This window comes from Colobus angolensis, unplaced genomic scaffold (genome assembly GCF_000951035.1).
Source record: "Colobus angolensis palliatus isolate OR3802 unplaced genomic scaffold, Cang.pa_1.0 Scaffold88, whole genome shotgun sequence".
Lineage (NCBI taxonomy): Eukaryota > Metazoa > Chordata > Mammalia > Primates > Cercopithecidae > Colobus > Colobus angolensis.
This window is the reverse complement of record NW_012122709.1, coordinates 227,627-239,786: the sequence shown is the minus strand read 5'-3', so window position 1 is coordinate 239,786 and position 12,160 is coordinate 227,627.

Sequence of the window (12,160 nt, the reverse complement as noted above, 5' to 3'; positions counted from 1 at the left end):
TGAGACAAGGTCTCACTCTGTCGCCCAGGCTGGAGTGCAGTGGCACGATCTCAGCTCACAGCAACCTCCACCTCCTGGGTTCAAGCGATTCTCATGCCTTAGCCTCCAGAATAACTGGGATTACAGGCACACACCACCATGCCCAGCTAATTTTTTTGTATTTTTAGTAGATGTGGTTTTGTCATGTTGAACAGGCTGGTCTCAAACTCCTGGCACCAAATGATCCGCCTACCTCAGCCTCCCAAAGTGCTGGGATTACAGGTATGAGCCACTGTGACTGGCTAATTTTTGTATTTTTAGTAGAGACGGGGTTTCCCATGTTGGTCAGGCTGGTCTCGAACTCCTGACCTCAAGCGATCCACCTACCTTGACCCCTAAAGTGCTGGGATTACATGTGTGAGCCACCGCACCTGGCCTTTTTCTTTAGACAGGGTCTTACTCTGTCACCCAGGCTGGAGTGCAGTGGTGCAATCTCAGCCTCAACCTTCCGGGCTCAAGTAATCATCCTACCTCAGCTTCTTGAGTAGCTGGGACTACAGGCATGCACCACCACACCCAGACTTTTTTTTTTTTTTTTTTTTTGTAAAGATGGGATCTCCCTATGTTACCCATGCTGGTCTCGAACTCCTGGCCTCAAGCAATCCATCCTCTTTGGCCTCCTAGAATGCTGGGGTTACAGGTATGAGGTACCTTGCCCAGGCCAGAAACTTGCTATTAATCTGTCTTACCTCGTCCACTGATGATTAATAATTTCTCTTGAAATGGCATTTTTAAAGCCTCACCAGTGGTCTGATTTTGCCTAACAATGCAGTGGGACTCCAGTCCCCCATCTTTTGTATTTTGGGGCTTAAGGGTCTATCTCAGCTCTCTTCCAACATCTCTCTTACTGGTCATTGTTGCTTCATCCCTTACCTAGGGCAGGAGGTAAGGCCCCATGGGATGGCCATCCATTACAGGTCATCCCCAGGAGATATTGAAATCCCACTGAAGTCACCACTCAACTGTTAGGCAGAATCTAGGTCTGCAATGAGTGTGCTCATAGCAAAGCCATCAGTGATTTAGAAATGAGTATCGGTTACAGCTTAGTGGGACATTAGGAGCAGAACGAGTGTCTAACAGGAGATCAGGTTCTATATAGCCACACTATGAGGAAGGCTTAGGCCTCCCAAGAGTTGACTAGAACAGCTGAAGCCTGTGCTGTGAGCCGGCCACAGACTTAAGGAAAAAGGTCTTCATGTTCTCCAAGAGCTTGCCAGGCCCATCCACTCAATTAATCCTGACAAGATCTTCAGTTACAGAATGACTTTCTCCAGCAGCGAGGCAGGAAGCCTGCCCGCTCACGTACCCACATCCAACACCCGCTCCCAGTAAAAGCTTGCTGCTTACGTAGAGAAGTTTTGCAGTGATTTCTTTCTCCTTGCGCCTGGGCTTGGCTGTGTTGATCCATGACTCCCCCGCCTAGTCTGTGAGCCACAGGCATTGCCCCTGTTGCTTGAGAAAATACCTTCCACCCTGGTGTGTGCTCTGAAGCAAAGTGAGTCACAGGCCTTCTCACACGATCTGGCCTGGACGCTTCCAGAAGTTCATATTCCCAAATGAGATGGAAGCCAGCAAGCACATGGGGCTCGGTTTTCTGAGATTCCCATTTTGCTTTTGGCCTTAAGTCCTGAACTGCAAGTCAGAGCAGCTGAACCCAACTTCCTCAGTTGCTGAGTGTCTCAGAGGTGCCATCCGTAATGTTACTGTGAGTCCACATGAAACCGTAGGCTTCAGAGAAGGCAGCCAGCCAGGACTGGTTTCAAGTGCCTTCCACATTCTTCCTCTTGAAGAGTTCTCCGGAAGCTGCAGAGCTTAGTGTTTCTTATCCAAAAATCTTCTGGCATTTTTTATTTGTAATAATTCCAAACCCACTCAACATTCTTATAACAACTGAGATTGCGGAGAGAGAGTGGGGGAAAAGGATCGGTTACACGAATAAGGGCAAACTCACTCCTAGGTGCTGATTTTCAAGGGGAAGTGAATTTGATGGCCCTTGTTTGAGTTCTCAGGGAGTGTTGATTTCTTGCTAAAATCTTCAGTTTTTCTTTCTTTCCTTTTTTTTTTTTTTTTTTTTTTTGAGACAGGATCTCACTCTGTCACCCAGGCTGCAGTGCAGCAGCACGATCATGGCTCACTGCAGCCTTGACTACCCAGGCTCATGTGATCCTCCCACCTTAGCCTCCCGAGTAGCTGGAACTATAGGTGTGTGCCACCATGCCCAGCTAATTTTTTGTGTTTTTTTTGTAGACACAGGGGTCTCGCAATGTTGCCCAGGGTGGATTCAAGTGATTCACCCGCCTTGGACTCCCTAAGTGCTGGTATTACAGGTGTGAGCCACCACAACTGGCTGCTTTTCTATTGTTAATCAGGGTGGCTGATTTGGATGATGGGGAGGTATAGGATTTGGGGTTGCCAGGGGCAGGGTAAGATGGTGCCAGGGTAAGGGGCAGGGTAAGTGCTGTGTTCCAGCAGGAGACTGGGAAGGGCCTGGCAGCAGCTAAGCTTATGCCTTTCAAACAAGGGCACCGCAGAGCTCCCTGCTGCAGCCAGCGCAAGGCCCAGAGGTGGGCTTCCACATTCTCCACATGTCCTACTCTCTGTGCTGCAACCAGGAAGAGACAGAAATCACACAGGGGCAGAGCAGGCAGGCAGACCCTTGAGGTCAACTAGCCTAGCGCCTCAGCTAGCAGATGATGCAAGTAAGGCCCCAAGGTAAATGAAGGACATTGGGATGGTTCTAGAGCCTGGTGCCTCCTGTTTCCAACCCAAGGCTCTCTTGGTTTCCAGCTCCTGAGTGGGATGAGAAATAAGACAGCATCTGCCAGGCCAGAATCTAGAACTTTCTCCACCTCAGAGTCCCTGGGTTCTTATCACTAACTTCCATCACCAGTGTTTACAACAAGAATCAGACCAATAATACCAGGTAGAATCGAAATTGCCTGGGCACCAGGTGCTAGAGCAGTTGCTGGTGAGCCTGTTAGAATAGGCATTTCCTAGGAGTCCTACGAGACATGAATTTTCCTTACAGAAACACATGGAGAGTTACTTCAAGGGTGATGTAGAAGAAAAAACGCATTTGCACAAGGGCCATGGTCATTTTCTTCTACAGTAACTCACACACAGGCCTCTCCCCTGGGGGCTTAGCAATGCAGTTATCCAGAGATCTGCCTCTCACAAATCTGTTCAGCCCTTCATTATAAGGAGGCAGAATTCAGCCACCAATTCCAGAAACCATTTTCTAAGAATAACAGCATATCTGGCCTAATACATTATTCTTTTCACTTTTCCTCCTTATGTTACTTGCTGGTAACATAAGGAGGCTGGGCATTGCCTTTTATCCATACCTATTACTTAGGCCTGGCCAAGCCCCTTCTCTGGAAGTCTCAGCTCTAGGAGAAGTTCACACACTTAGTTCTTAGAACCAGGGAGAAAGGTTGACAATGTCAGGGAAGTATGAATGAGGAGAAACTCACACGTTCCCTACAGTAGGAATGCAAACTATAACTTCAGCAATACCAAGGGGTGGGATCACAAAGACTTGGTCTAACCTGGGCCTCAGTACACCTTCTCCCAAGGCCCTGGTGGCTCCTCAAGTATAGAGAACCATATCTGAGAGATTATAGAGAGAAATCTTGTGATTATTTCACTCAAGTATATATTGACAAGGTGGGCAGATCACCTGAGGTCAGGAGTTCAATACCAATCTGGCCAACATGGTAAAAACCCTGTCTCCACTAAAAATAAAAAATAATAAATAAATAAATAAATAAGCCGAGCATACTGGCGCATGCCTGTAATCCCAGCTACTTGGGAGGCTGAGGCAGGCCTGCACACCAGCTTGGGTGACAGAGCGAGACTCTGTCTCAAAAAAAAGTGTATACATTGAGTTTTTATCTTTATGGACCTCTTTCCATGTTTTTTTTTTAGTTGATACCAAGTGATTCAATATTGTATATAGCACTGAAATTTTGCAAGAAAATCTCTTCCTTAGTCAAAACCTCCATTTTAATTTCCTCCAAACCAGTTCTTAAACTTTTTTTTTTTTTGGTTGAGAGATAGAGACTTCTTTGAGAATCAGATGAAAGCTTAGGTCTCTCTAGAAAAAAATGCACACATACACTGTGGCCAGCAGCCTCTACGATGGCTTGCAATGGTCCCTTGGCATTCACATCCTCGTGTAATCCCTTCTCCTTAAATGTAGATTGTACCTAGTGACTTGTTTCTAATGAATGGGATGCAGCAAAAGTAATGAGATTGGTTTACAAAAAGACTCTGGCTTCCTTATGTGTGTTTTCCCACAGCTGAAAAAAAAGAAAGAAAGAAAGAAAAAAAGACTGACTGGGCACAATGGCTCACACATGTAATTCCAGCACTTTGGAAGGCCAAGGTGGGTGGCATGGATTGATTGAGCCCAGGAGTTTGACACCAGCCTGGGCAACATGGTGAAACCCCATCTCTACAAAAAATTAAAAAATTAGCTGGGCATGGTGGCACACATCTGTAGTCCCAGCTACTTGGGAGGCTGAAGCAGGAGAATGTCTTGAACCCGGGAGGCAGAGGTTGCAGTGAGCCAAGATCGTACCACTGTACTCCAGCCTGGGCAACAGAGGGAGACTCCATTTCAAATAAAAAAATAAATAAATAAAAATAAAATAAAAGACTGGCTTCCATCTTGCTCACCCTCCCTGCTCTCTTGCTCACTCATTGTTGAGTGTCATTAGTTGCCATGTTGTGTGCTGCACTGTGGAGAAGCCCACATAGCAAAAAACGAATGTCTCTGTCTATTAGCTAGCAAGAAACTGAAACTTACCAATAGCCATGTGAGTGAGTGTAAAGGCAGAACCACCTTCAATCAAGCCCTGAGATAAATGCAACCCTGCCAACTCCTGACTGCAACCAGTGAGACACCCTGACCTGAGGCACCTGTTAAGTGACACCTACATTCCTGACCCACAGATCCGTGTGATAATAAATATTTTTAAGCTGCTACATTTTGGGGGTAATTTGTTACACAGCAATAGATACCTTACACACACACACACAAATATTTGCCAAATGTTCACTGGATTCCAGGACACCCTAAATCTTATACCATTGCCCCTCTAGGTTGACTCCATGTTAAGAATCCCTAGACCAGTGATGACCAACAAAAATACAATACAAACCACATAGATATGTTGAATATTCTAGTAGTCACTTAGAAAAAACAAAACCAGGCACACTCCTGTAATTCCAACATTTGGGAGACCAAAGCGAGAGGATCACTTGAGTCCAGGAGTTCAAGACTAGTTTGGGCAACATAATGAAACCCTCTCTCTACAAAAAAAAATAAAAAAATAAAAAATACCCAGGCATTATGGCACATGCCTGTGAGTCTCAGCTACTCAGGAGGCTGAGGTGGGAGGATCACTTGAGCCCAGAAGGTTGAGGCTGCAGTGAGCTATGATCATGCCACTGTACTCCATCCAGTCTGGGTAACAGAGAAAGACTTCGTTTCAAAAAAAAAAAAAAAGTAAAAGCAAAAAGAAATAGGTAAAATAATTTTTAAATACATTTTATTTAAACCAGTATATCTAAAATATTATCATTTCAACATATGGTTAAAATTATTGAGATATTTTGCATTTACATTTTTGTGTCAAATCTTTGAAATCCAGTGTGTCTTTTTTTTTTTTTTTTTTTGAGATGGAGTTTCATTCTTGTTGCCCAGGGTGGAGTGCAATGGCATGGCATGATCTTGGCTCACTGCAACCTCTGCCTCCCAAGTTCAAACAATTCTCCTGCCTCAGCCTCCTGAGTAGCTGGGATTGCAGGTATGTGCCACCAAGCCCGGCTAATTTTGTATATTTAATAGAGATGGAGTTTCTCCATGTTGGTCAGGCTGGTCTCAAACTCCTAACCTCAGGTGATCCACCCGTCTCGGCCTCCCAAAGTGCTGGGATTACAGGTGTGAATCACTGCACCCGGCCTGAAATCAGGTGTGTCTTTCAATGCATAATCTCAGTTTGGACTAGCCACATTTCAAGTGCTCAGTAGTCATATATGGCCAGTAGCCTCTGTACTGAACAGTGCAATCCAGGAGTAATGTGGAATTAAAGTAATGGACAAGTAATTGCCTTCTCTGGCTATTATAGCACCTGCTGCCTTAGATACCTGGCATTGATGGGGAAGTTAGCAGAGCCTGCTGCTTTTAAAAAAGCTTGAAGGGGGCCGGGCGCGGTGGTTTGTGCCTGTAATCCCAGCACTTTGGGAGGCCAAGGCAGGTGGATTACCTGAGGTAGAGTGTTCGAGACCAGCCTGGCCAACCTGGGGAAACCCTGTCTTTACTAAAAATACAAATATCAGCCGGGCATGGTTGCGGGCGCCTGTAATCTCAGCTACTTGGGTGCCTGAGTAATGAGAATCACTTGAACCTGGCAGGCGGACGTTGTAGTGAGCTCCTACCTGGGCAAAAAGAGCGAGACTCCATCTCAAAAAAAAAAAAAGCTTGAAGGGGTAAAGATGGTAATGCTCTCCAAATTTATCTGCAGATTCAACACAACTTCTATCAAAATCCCAGCTGGTTTCCTTTGTAGAAATTGACAAACTGATCCTAAAATTCATATGGTAATGTAAAGGACACATAATAGCTCAAACAATATTGAAAGAAGAACAAAGTTGGAGGAATCACATTTTCCCATTTCAAAGCTTAACTACAAAGCAAGAGTAATCAAGATAAAGATAGCATAGTATTGACATTGCATTGACGTATAGATCAGTCGAACAGAACTGAGAGTCCAGAAATGAACCCCTACTCCTTGAGTCAGTTGATTTTTTTGTACAAGACAGTCAAGATCATTCAATGGGGAAAGAATAGTCCCTTCAACAAATGATGCTGACACATCTGGATATCTACATGCAAAAGAAAATTGTACCCCTACCTCACACCACACACAAAAAATTAATGCAAAATTGGTCAAAGACTTAAATATGAGAGATAAAACTATAACATCCTTAGAAAAAAAACATAAGGGTGAATTTTTATGACATTGGATTTGGCAATGGGTACTTAGATATAACACCCAAAGTACAAGCAATTATAACAAAAATATAGATAAATTAGACATCACCAAAATTAAAGAGTTTGTGCTTCAAAGAATACCAGCAAGAAAATGAAAAGATAAATCACAGAATGCAAAAATATATTTTAAAATCATATGTCTGATAAGAAACATGTATCTGGAATATATACATAATTCTTACAATGTGATAATGAAAAGAGAAATAAACCAACTATAATGGGTTAAGGATCTGAATAGTCATTTACCAAAGAATGAATATATATTCATTCATATATATATACACACACACACACATACCCAATAAGCACATAAAAAGATGCTCAACACCACCATTAGCCATTAGGGAAACACAAATCAAAATCACAATGAGACACCACTTCACCCTCACTCAAATTGCTATAATAAAAATATTGGAAAATACATGATCATGAGGGTATAAAGAAATTGGAACTCTCCTACATTGCTGCTGGGAATCTAAAATTGTGCAGCTGCTTTGGAAAACAATCTAGCTGTTCTCAAAATGTTAAACATAGAGATATCATTTGACCCAACAATTCAACTCCTAGGTATATACTCAAAAAAATTGAAAGCAGAGACTTGACTAGATACTTGTCCATCAGTGTTTGTTGCAGCATTATTCATAATAGCAGAAAGGCAGAAACAACCCAAGTGTCCATCAACAGATGAATAAACAAATTATAGTATATCCATACAATGAAATATTATTTAGTCATAAACAGGAAGTTTGGATATATGCTACAACACTGATGGACGTTGAAAACACTATGCTAAGTGAAAGAGAAGATTTTGAATGTTCACAACACAAAGAAATAATAAATATTTCAGATGATGGATGTGCTAATTATCCTGATTTGCTAATTACACATTGTATACACATATCGAAACATCACTCTGTATACCATTAAATATGTACAATTATTACATATCAACTAAAAATAAGAGGGGAAAAACTCAATAATTAAAAAACCCATTTTGCAAATGAAGGAAGCCAAACATGAAAGGTCAAATATTCTGTGATTCCATTTTTATGAAATATCTTGAGTAGGCAAATTCATAGAGACAGAAAGTGGATTAGAGGTTACCAGGGGCTCCAGGGAGGGGAGAACAGGGAGCTATTTCTAAATGGGTTATAGAGTTTCTATTTCAGATGATGAAATAGTTTTGAAAACAGATAGTGGTGATGGTTGCACAACATTGTGTAATTAATGACACTAAATTTTGCATTTAGAAAGTGGTTAAAATGGCAAGTTTTATGTTATATGTATTTTCATACAATGTTTTTAAAATTAATAATGGAATATACTCCCAAACCACTGAATTGTACACTTTCAATGGGTGAATTGTATGATACATGAACTATATCTAAGTAAAGCAGTTTAACAAAACTAATTAAATACCTAAAAAAAGAAAAAAAAATCTTGTACACGAGTGTCCATTAAATTATACATAAGAGCCAAAAAGCACACTCCAGCCTGGGTAACAGAGTGAGACTCCATCTCAAAACAAAAACAAAAACAAAACAAAACACAACTATTCGGCCCAAATAAAACATTTGCATGATTATTCCACCTGAGGAACCACCAGTCTGCAAATCTGAACTAGGTGTTATCTGATGTTCATTCTGTCTTTCACATCCCCTGAAGCTCCGTACTACAGACCTGACCCTGTCTGCCTCAGTGAGTGCAGGGTTCAAACTGATGTTCTGGGTGCCCTCTGCATTGTTCTTGTGGGAAAGCAGAACACAGAGGGCAGTTTCTGTAGGCCTGGGCTCCTAATCTGCAAAGGCAACTTCTAAATGTGGGACGCAGTTTTCCTTCCCAAAGTGGGCGTTACTTTTCCTCCTGTTCTGCCTGGGCAAATTGGGTGGTTGGGTAAATATGTGGGTGAGCTGCCAGCCACCACATGTATGGCAAGTGGCGTCAGTAACTTCAAGTTTTCAAAATAAGAAAGAGGCCTTCGTTCAATCTCTTACCAAGCCCCACCCAACACAGTAAGATGGCATTCTGAAATAACTCCTCTTCTTCATTTATCCAGAAACAAGGCCAGAGCCAAGAATGTGTAAAAGCAGCTCTCTGAATTGTTAGGTTTGCATCTTGGATGTTATCATGAGTTTTGCAGTTTAGCCAAGGAATAGGTGCTATCTTGTCCGTCTGCTGGTTTGGAAATGATAACAGATTAAATGTGATATTAATGTTCGGCTTTTGAAAACATACATTCATGGCTATAAGGGAGCCAAAATTAAAATCATTTTGCAAAACAATTCCCCAGTGCACTATAGTGGTCACTGTACGCACTATAAAGTAAAAAAAAAAAAAAAAAAAAAAAAAAGGAAAAGTGTTTCCACAGAATGTTTGATACTGATACCATCATTTTTGCTACAAAGAGAGAAAACTTTTGGTAAAAACTACAGAGTTGGCAGTCCCAGGAAATCCTGAATTTTCATGCCCAAAGTCTTGCCTCTCTCACTGGAGGCAAGACCCCAAGGTCAGTCCGTTGTGACTGACCTTGGGGAAGCTGAGTTAGAGATTTGGGCTTGCTTGGGAACAGGGGCCGTGGGTGTGAGTATTAGAAGGAATGGGCAGTGGGAATACTTAGGGGGCAGAAAGGAACCCTTGAGCAGGTCTGTCTGTGGTATGAATAGTCAGTACCTCACAAGGTCAAAGATAAAATGGAGGTGTGGGGTGAGCGCTTCCATCTACTCAGGGTGGAAGTGAACTCTTCGCTGCTGTCTCTCTACACATAAACAGACTTATCAAGCCTGTTCCCAAGAGGCTGATTCTCCTTAGGGTTCTTTACTGAGGACAATGGAAGCACATACCAGAAACAAACACCCACCCAGCCATGGGCATTGCCTCTTCCCCAAACCCTACATATCCTCATCACCACCTGCTTACAGAATTGTCCCGAACAAACGTGTTGGTCTTCACTCATGACCTTCACAGCCCTCGGCTCCCCATTTAGTGCTGCACCTCAACTCCTCACCCAGGTTTTGACAACCTCTTGGGGGTACATGCTCCTCTGACAGCACTGGCTGACCCCTCACAATGACATTCATTCTTGCCTCAAGGAGGTATACTGTGCTGAAATATGTCCCACTCCAAAAGATATCCACCTCCTAATCCCCAGAACCTGTGACTATCACCTTATATTGAACTAGGAACTTTGCAGAGGTGATTAAATTAAGGCTCTTGCAATGAGAAGATTATCCTGTATGATCTGGGTACACCCTCAATGCAATTACAAGTGTCGCTATAAAAGGAAGATTTGACACAGACAGAAGAGAAGGCAATGTGACCATAGAGGCAGACACTGGCGTGACATGACCACAAGTCAAGGCACGCTGGCAACCACCAGAGCTGGAAGAGGCAAGGAAGGGATGTGTACCTAGAGCTTCCAGAGGGAGGCAGCCCTCCCAACACATTGATTTTGGATCAGTAATACTGATTTTGGATTTCTGGCCTCCAGCACTATAAGACAATAAATTCCAGTGGTTTTAAAGCCACAAAATTTGTAGTAATTTTTTACAGCAGCCACAGGAAACTAACACAAGGGGGATGCTCCTCAACTTCACGCAAGGCCCCTCCTTAGTGGGGGACTTCACCTGGCCCCTAAGGTAAAGTTTATTCTCTTTGTGACAAACCAAAGAGGGGAGACCAATAGGGCCAACACAGGCTTTGCCTCCCTGGGTGAGACTTTGGGGCCCAAGAATCCTGGGGAGTCCCAGAGATGAAAGTAGATTACTTAATCTCAAGTCACAGAAATTCCAAACTTACAGAGAATACCAAAGTGATGAAATGCTTTGTGACAGGATTGAGACTTCCCAGCGAACTCATTGGCAACTATGGAAGGTGTGAGACTTGGGCCCTAATGCTTTCAAAATCTTCCTGGCAGGTGGTTCAGAAAATGCTAGCCTGAAAGTATTTTTCATAAACTTATTTATTAACTACAAACTCTCCCTTTTGGCCTTGGGTACAACTTACTATCACCTGGGGAGCTTTGAAAATTCCCCATAAGAAAGCTGCAACCAAGACCAATTAGGTCTGGGGATGGGATTCAGGTATCAGTTTGTTGTTATTGTTGTTGTTGCTCTTGTTGTTGTTGTTGCTGTTTTGGGACAGAGTCTTGTCCTGTTGCCCAGGCTGGAGTGCAGTGGCATCATCTCAACCCACTGCAACCTCAGCCTCACAGGTTCAAGCGATTCTCCCACCTCAACCTCTCAAGTAGCTGGGATTACAGGTGTCTGCTACGACGCCTAGCTAATTTTTGTATTTTTAGTAGAGACTGGGTTTCACCATGTTGGCCAGGCTGGTCTCAAACTCCTGACCTCAAGGGATGTGCCCACCTCAGCCTGCCAAAGTGCTGGGATTACAGGCATGAGCCACTGCGCCCAGTCAAGTATCAGTATTTTTTAAAGCTCTCCGCCTAGATGATTGTAGTGTGCAGCCAAGGTGGAGGACTGCTGCGTAAGTTGTAGCACTCAGCCTGTTCCACCCCCTCATAGAATGCAACCCTGGGAGGTTGGGATGGAGGAAGACAAAGGATAAGGATTCTTCAAAATCTCACTTCCAACCCAGTCCCTGCCTCTAGCAGGAAAGAGAGAAGATGAGGAAAAAAGTAAGTGTGTGTAACAAGAAGCTCTTCTGAGACCCCTCTGAAGACCCCTAGATGAGGATCCAGGAGGACCTGCATATTTGACAGTGTCACTGTCTGGCAGACACTCCAGGACCACCTATTGACAGGCTCACTGGTCCCCTTGGATTAGAAGCAACCATGGGATCCTGGGACTACTTGATTTAAGGCAGTACAGGCCCTAGATCAGATAGGGGCATCCCTGTCCTCAGTTATCCTGATAGAAAACTGTTGTAGGATGTCACCAGGTCAATGACTGACGTCCTCCAGCAGAAAAGGACTAAGGATGACAATTCCTTCTTCCTCCTCCCCTTCCAGAGTTTTCTTCCTAGAATAACTGTGTTGACTATATATAAATCTAACTAGTCACCACCATTTCCATAACGATCCATCATTTATTCTTGGTTAGC